General features: G+C 43.3%; 1 non-coding gene across 1 annotated transcript; it reads left to right on the top strand.

Moving 5' to 3' along the window:
- The first annotated feature begins 1,631 nt into the window (after nt 1-1,631).
- Nucleotides 1,632-1,713, top strand: trnas-aga (transfer RNA serine (anticodon AGA)). Its single transcript has one exon. It is a non-coding gene; the product is annotated as a tRNA-Ser (tRNA).
- Nucleotides 1,714-7,101: the final 5,388 nt, after the last annotated feature.

The following is a 7,101-nucleotide window of genomic DNA, read 5'->3' as shown; positions in this document are numbered from 1 at the left end:
TTGACTCTTTCAACCGTCATTAATTACTTTGCAGAATTTGGATTTCGTGGAGCTTGAGCTTTGCATTCAATTGAAAGTAAATTTTTAACTGTGAAGAATCAGAAGTAATTTCAAGATGTCTAATTGAATAAATTATATGTCGAGACACAAAAAGCCATCAACTTCCAACACGAATCAGTTGCCAAACATTTGTCGAACTATCGTGAAATTTGGATGTTTGGGAGGCGGGCGGGGTGGGGGGGGGGGGGTGAAATTAAGCAAAACAAGAAGCAATGCAATACATTTCCCTGCAGGTGATGAGTTTTTTTTAGGATCAGTTGAAAGTCAAGCTGAGAAAGTTCAACCTAATTTACAGCTGACTCTCAAGGCCAATTATCTGTTTTATCAGCAGTCAATGAATTAGAAAAAAAGAGTTACAAGTCGCTGTGCAAAGGTCACACATCTGCCCCATTATTGTGCCATTTAAGAACACAGGATAAAGTCATTGACATTTGCACTGGGAACATTAGAACACACGAGACTTTGGGGGCAAAGTTGGAAACTGCGACTGGAATGATTGGCTCTCAGATTAGCCGCGATGCACACAGGTGGAATGGCCTTTTCCCACTTTGTAAATCTACGAAGACAAGTTGAAAATAATCTGCAAGGAAAATGTTCATAAAGGGTGTTTTATTTACACCAAATACGACAGTATCTATCGCCTTGTCTTGTTAGTTACTTGTGAGGATTCGATACTCTCAGAACCGTGGCCCGGATCGTATTCCGGCTCATGGAATGCTGGTATTGTTCAGCTAACATGTCGGTGTACCAGTACTTCTGCCGATTTTCCGATGCTAGCAGGTCATTGGTTTTGTCCAAAACATTATGAATGTTAACATAATACGAATAGCTGCAGTTGCTGGAAATCTCTGCCAAAAACGAAAATTGTTTGCGGAACGCAGAAAGACTGGCAACAGAAACATCGACTTTCCTGCTCCTCGGATGCTGCTGTGCTTTTCCAAAATTTTCTGATCTAATATCAGGTTTCCAGCATCTGCAGTCCTCACTTTTGCCTAGTTCCTTCAGTGTCGCTGGTTCCCAATTCAAGAACTCCATCTCTATCGGTTTCATGTCTGTGCCTCCATGCTGTCGAGTTGAAGAGTGAAGAAAAGTAACTCACCCCCTCCATCTCTGGGGTAATTAGGGGCTGAAAGTGAATCGTATCACATTGAAGTGTATCTACAAGCGACTTAATCTCTGTCTTTTATTGGGAACCATCTCCTTCATTGTAACCATCAGGAAAGACCATTTCCTTCGCTAAAAAGAGAAATGAATATGTCACTAACCTTTGTTTGTTTCATGTCCAAGAATACTCAGATCAATAGCTCCCTTGATTACCTCTGCTGGTCATGTTCGCAAAGAGGTCTAGCAAATTGCCAAGTGTGATTTTCCTTTCAATAAATAATGTTGAATCAATTTTGCTGCAAATATCTTGTCCTAACTTTGTGCTTTTCTTCTTTTACATTGGTGTCTCGCACCTTACAAATGACAGCAAAGGTATGAATGGAGATGGAAACATGTAACTCAAGTCAGCGGCAGCTTTCAATGAGATCACGGCTGATTTGGTCAATGCTCAGGGGGCGGTGCGGTCTGTAGTCATGGCCGAGTGGTTAAGGCGATGGATTAGAAATCCATTGGGGTTTCCCCACGTAGGTTCGAATCCTGCTGACTACGTTATGAATGCTTTCCTGCTGGAACTGTTCAAAAACCTTGTTTTGCAAACCAGGCCTGTAATTTGATTAGACTTGAGAAACTCGAGTTCTTCATCAGAAATGCTCCACATTTAAAACATTATCTCTGTTTCTCTTTCCAGATACACTGCTCGACACATCGGGTTTCTGCAGTTGTTATTGAACGCCCTGAGCAGAAGTGCTGCTTTTCATTGGATTCCTTTCATCCTTTGTCCTCTGTTCTCTGACTCTGGTCATTGGCAACACTTCCTCCTGCTCGTCAGAGTGCTCATTCCCCACCGCTCCCTCTCCCATCATTACAAACGACCGCAGGAAATTGCCACTTAACCATCTTTGTTCCAAAGTGAAACTCACCAGCCTAGGAACTCTCTCCACCAAACGGGACTTCTCATCCCTGGACATGGTGCAAGCCAGAGGATTGTGAAGAGTTACTGTGAAAATATTGTCAGTTGGCAGTTGGAAAAATGTTTAGGAAGCAAACCATATAATTTAGGCTCCAGCTTTGGAAATCTTGAGAAACCCTTTGGGAAATGGAATCATAGGAGATTGAAGAAGTGTAAATTGTCAGTCCGAGTAGAGGAAGGGACATTGACTCTGATCTTCTCGGCACAGGAACTGATCTGAGACATTGAAAGAATTCTCGCTCCCGTACGCGAGGAATACAAACTTCATCTGGACATTGGGACAATGAAAAACTCTGGAACACTCAAGACAATATCCAAATATTGACTGAGATCACTACAGTACGAGTACTATAGATGGGTCAGTTTTTGTCCACTGTGTGCGGCAGGGCTTCCTGACACAGTATGTCGAAATGCCTTCAAGGGAAGAAGCCACTTTCGATTTAGTACTGGGTAACCAGTCTGGCCAGGTTTTAGATTTGGAAGGAGGTGAGCACTGTGGAGACAGCGATCACAATTCTCTCAGGTTGACTTTCGTGATGGAAAGGGATAGGTGTACTCCACGGAGCAAGAGTTTCAGCTGGTGGAAGGGAAATCACGATGCAATGAGGTAAGATTTAGGAATCGTAGAGTGGGGTAGGAAACTGTAGGGGGTGAGCACATTAAAAATGTGGAGCTTATTCAAGGAAAAGCTCCTGTGTGTCCTAGATAAGTATGTACCTGTCAGGGAGGGAGTAAGATATAGAACGCGTGAGCCGTGCTTTACTCAGGAAGTGGAAACCCTGGTCAAGAAGAACAAGAAGTCTTATGTTAGGAGAAAACGTGAAAACTCAGCTCGAGCGCTCGAGGGTTCCAACGATATCAGGAAAGACCTAAAAAGAGAGCTGAGAAGAACCAGGAGGAGACATGAGAAGTTGTTGGCAGATAGGATCAGGGTTAACCCTAAGGCTTTCCATAGGTATGTGAGCACTAAAAGAATGACGAGTGTGAAATTTGGGACAATCAAGGATAATAGTGGGAAGTCGTATGTGGAGTCAGTGGAGATAGAGGAGGCACTTGTGAACCTGCTGTTGTTTCAGGAGGTTGGATTTCACATAAAATCTCCTCCCACACCAGTGCAGGTGAACAGCCTCTCCCCATAGTGAGATGGCACGTGCACAGAGAGTCCAATTAACCACTTTAATCCAGGTCCAGTTTGGGAGCAAATGAAGTTTCTCATCAGTGTCAACATATTGATGGGTCAACAGATTTGCAGAGATTTTAAGCCGCTTCCTATTTTCAGGGCATTTAAAAGACATTTCTGCTATGCGGACTTGCTGTTGTTGTAACAACGTAGTGGATCAAGTGAATTCTGTCCCACACTCGAAACAGACGAATGGCTTTTCCCTCGTCTCACTGTATTTATGTTCTGACTAGGCAGATGATCTGGTGAAGCCCTGCCCACACGTACAACACGTGTACAGTTTCTCCAGACTGTGAATGATGCTTTTCCCTTTCATGTTCAAAAGCGAATCATATTCAGGCAACAATCAACTGGACAACACCATCAGATACTGAAGTGATATTTGGTTTTTCGCCCTCACACTGTCAACCTTCTTCTTCTAATGCCTGGTAAATTCATTGATAAAGGAAAAACAGAAGCAATTGAAAGCCCAGAAAGGAAAGATAATAAGATGCAAGAGCAGAAGTCGTCAATTAAACCTGTGCAGTCTGCTCTCACCCTTCAGTGTGATTGCAGCTGATCTGATAATCCTCAGATTCAAGTTCCTGCAATAGCACCTAACCTTTGAATACCTTGCTGATTAAAATCTGTTTCTCACAGTCTTAGAACATGGAACATAGAACAATACAGCACAGAACAGGCCCTTCGGCCCACAATGTTGTGCCGAACATTTGTCCTAATTTAAGCACCTATCCATGTATTTATCCAATTGCCGCTTAAAGGTCACCAATGATTCTGACTCTACCACTCCCTCAGGCAGCGCATTCCATGCCCCCACCACTCTCTGGGTAAACAACCTACCCCTGACATCCCCCCTACACCTTCCACCCTTAACCTTAAATTTATGTCCCCTTGTAACACTCTGTTGTACCCGGGGAAAAAGTCTCTGACTATCTATTCTATCTATTCCCCTGATCATCTTATAAACTTCTATCAAATCACCCATCATCCATCGCCTTTCCAATGAGAAAAGGTCAGCACTCTCAACCTATCCTCGTACGACCTATTCTCTATTCCAGGCAACATCCTGGTAAATCTCCTCTGCACCCTCTCCAAAGCTTCCACATCTTTCCTAAAGTAAAGCGACCAGAACTGCACACAGTACTCCAAATGCTGCCTTACAAAGGTCATTTACAGCTGCAACATCACCTCACGACTCTTGAAGTCAATCCCTCTGCTAATGAACGCTAATACACCAGAGGCCTTCTTACAAGCTCTATTCACCTGAGTGGCAACTTTCAAAGAGCTATGAACATAGACACCAATATCCCTCTCGTGTTGTAGTTGATGGAACATGTTCTTCTTGGTGTTTAGGTCCTGGCGCCGTAACACAAGGGTTGGTGTTAGGTCCACTGCTGTTACATGAGATCTAAACTTGCCAATCAGTCTCCCATGGGAAACATTATTGAACACCTTACTGAAGACCGTATGGATCACATTTACTGCTCTGCCCTCATCAATCTTCTTTGTTACTTCTTCAAAAAAATTATCACGTTTGTGAGACATGATTTCCCACGCACAAAGCCATGTTAATAATCTCGAATCAGTCCTTGCCTTTCCAAATACATGTACATTCTGTTCCTCAGGATTCCCTCCAACAATTAGAGTATTCTTGGCAGATGCAGTTTCATGTAGGGAATGCGAGGTCATATACTTTGTTGGGAAGAATCAAAAGACACACAAGTGTTAAAATCGATCGATAAAAAAAGAAGTGCGGTGCAGAGGAGTCTCAGTGTTCTTATACATGAAACGAACAAAGGTTAATCACATATTTATTTCTTGCTGGCAAAACAAAGCCTTTTCTGATGCTCACAATTAAAGAGATGTTATGCAAGAAAATAGGAAAATTAAGTCACCATTGGAGTAATCAATTACCAAGATATCCCTCGTGATGTTTTATGGGACATGTGGGATTTTTTTTGATTTTGGTTCTCCAAACGTTTTTACAATAGAACCGAGAGTTTTAGATGGGAAATTAAGATCACGCATGACTACTGCCATTTATGTCACTCACACGCATTTTTCCCCTTGTACGATTTATTTCGCTTTGTGGTTACTGCGAGTGGGCTTGTAAACTACACATGCTTGTGAGTCCATTCCTCACTGTTCCTCAACTCCAGCCAAACAGACTTTACATCCTTATTTCCTGAATCAAGGTAATTCTCTAACCATTGCATAAATGTCATTAAAACTTCGGTATTTCACACGCCTCTGTATATCATCTTTCAATACCAATTGATCTTTTACTGTATTGCAGTTGTGCATAAGAAGAGAAAAATGAAATGGAGAATGGTGGACCTACGCTTCATACACCCGTTATTGAAGCGAAAATGCAGATTTCTGCCTATAAAACGATCGTGGAACCATGTGCCGAACCCTCAGGAAACACAGAATAAGTGCAGTGCCACAGGGCATGTCAGGGACAGCACCAGAAGGACAACAGAAATGCTGCTCTAAGCTCCTATTTTGGATGTATTTCTCAATGAGTGTGACATGTGTTCCATCAGGAGTTACCTCACACAAGGAAGTAACCAGTGCTGCAGACTGTCATATCATCCAAATTCCAAGCCCTGGAATCAGAGACATTCAATATTCTGTGCATAACTGCAAGGAACAGCTGTCCAAGGCGTTTTTACAGTCCAGATGAAATTATGAATGCAGCTCGCTAGTTGTCAGCCTCTTTCTCCTATGTCGTGTTTCGTGCAGTCTATGCGTGGAATCTCGTCAACCACGTTTGAACTGCACATGATGGGGTGTTGGGCCTTGTTTTCTCGTGAGTTGTTGTCTGAGTGAGTCCCTCGGTTTCTGTGCTGTTATATGTCCGAGTGTTCGGAGGAATCTGGATATCATTTTCCAGAATTTGTTTTTAACACAGGGAAGCATGATTTAAAAATTACCTCATAGCAAATCCACGTTGCAAACTTTGTATGCCATGCATTTGCGAATGAAGGTGGGTGGATATTGGTTCTTGGCAAAGACTTTGTGTGGGCGTCAGTCCAGCAGTCCCTAGTAGCAATACGTACAAACGGCAGGGGCCACACATTCGGCTAGAATAGCACAACAATAATAGGACAGGGCAAGCAGAAGACAGGCAGACAATTCATGGAAGCAGGGCACTCATCCACGGATTCCATCCGTTGGACCCAATCTGCAATCCCAACAAACGGCAGCAGCAGGAATGAAACCAAATGCATTCGTACCAAAACATGAGAGCAGCGCTTCACAGGAACCTCTGCAGCGCTGAGAATGTCACCCAGAAAGGGACGAAAAGTCTGCAAACCATCTTCCTAGCGTCACCGAACTTTTCAACAAGAACTCCAGAAGCATCCGAACTTCACATCTTTCTGCTCCAAAACACTCCGCTTTTCCACAACAGAGAATTGCACACTCAACTACCGCGTGTAAGATGAGAATTGCAGCCCCTACACGACCAAGGGCGGCAGTAAGAGCGAGGGGAAACAGCTGCCACTGTCATTCCACAGCTACAAACGCTCTCTTTGAAAGGTACATTATCGTATGAATGTCGGGGCAGCAGTAGAATATGGGAACTAAACAGCCTGCGCTGTGTATTCATATTCTGGACAATGTGAGTTGTTCACAGTTTTCCCTGAAAGTGAGTGGACGTCGTTATTTCACCGCTGTTGTGAAGCCAGATCCTGCACTGAGTCTGCTCCCTCGTTTTTTGTTGTTGTGGCTAAAAGGTGGGCAATCGCAACGTGAAACTTTGTTATATTTCTCTCATTTCCTT

The sequence above is a fragment of the Chiloscyllium punctatum genome, chromosome 29 (assembly GCF_047496795.1).
Source record: "Chiloscyllium punctatum isolate Juve2018m chromosome 29, sChiPun1.3, whole genome shotgun sequence".
In the NCBI taxonomy this organism is placed as follows: Eukaryota; Metazoa; Chordata; class Chondrichthyes; order Orectolobiformes; family Hemiscylliidae; genus Chiloscyllium; species Chiloscyllium punctatum.
Note: the sequence above shows the minus strand (reverse complement) of the source record. Positions and strands in the feature narration are given on the sequence as shown.